The sequence below is a fragment of the Etheostoma spectabile genome, chromosome 21, assembly GCF_008692095.1.
Source record: "Etheostoma spectabile isolate EspeVRDwgs_2016 chromosome 21, UIUC_Espe_1.0, whole genome shotgun sequence".
Lineage (NCBI taxonomy): Eukaryota > Metazoa > Chordata > Actinopteri > Perciformes > Percidae > Etheostoma > Etheostoma spectabile.
In genome coordinates this window covers 11,115,733-11,116,817 of record NC_045753.1, presented here as the reverse complement: position 1 = coordinate 11,116,817, position 1,085 = coordinate 11,115,733, and positions in this window count along the sequence as shown.

Here is a 1,085-nt window from a genome sequence, read left to right as displayed (position 1 = left end):
AGTTACTATAATATAATTCATTCCACTTACTGCATCCAGGAAGGAAATACAGCTTGTTTGTATAATTATACGCACTGATAACTTTCCTAATGAAATACTTATTTGACATATTGGCAGATGGATTTTCAAGCATATTTATTTTCTCAAAAAAAACAAAAAAACAAAAACATTTTAAGCATTTATCAGCCTGGTGGTCTATGATGCAACACGCTGAAATCAATCAGAGATTGCACAGACACTCTGCAGAATATTTACTGACATCTAACCTGCTGACAGAACAACACTGGGGAGCTTTGATTTTAAAGTTTAATGTTTCTACTGCAGATGTTTGTTTGGAAGTCAGAGACGATACAGCTGATTCACTTACGAATATCACACTGTTGCTTCAAGGCGGCCATTGTTTTCAGCCCATCCATGAAAATAAACTAACTTTTACTCTCTGTGGTCCCTGTTATATTATCACCAGGGGATGTTGGTGCGTCCCATCGGTCCATTTAGGTTCACCCAGCTTCAGAGAAAGGTCGGCATCGCCATGTGTGCTCATATCCAGAAACCTGTTGATAACCAAGTCTCTGATGATGTTTAGAAGTAGCTTTTGAACATGCATCTCTGTTGGCTGGTTGGTTTGTGTACAGTAACCATAGCAACACGCAGAGCTGACCGTAACGGTGTGAGTCCGTTGGCAGCGTCACGTCCCCGCGTCCCCTTCATTTCTATGGGAGCAGCCGAACATCTACGGCTGCTGAGGGGTTTGATCTGCAGCCCGTGTCGCCTGCTGGCTCCAACGAGCCGTTTCATTGGCTTTAAGAGAGCGCAGCGCGTTAACAACTGAAGCCAAACCTCTCCTAACAACCAACTAGTCCATCTGATTTTTATTTCTCACGCAGAACTCTGTCGTGTGTTTGTTCTCCAGCCAATCACACATCAATATAAATGATATTGATGGTCTGTCTTTCCTTGCTGTCATCAAATCTCATAAAGACCCCAAAACCAGCGCTGAATGTAATCTAACAATCATTGTGCGCGTATCAATTCAATTTTATTTATAGTGTGAATTCATAACAAGAGTTATCTCGAGACACTTT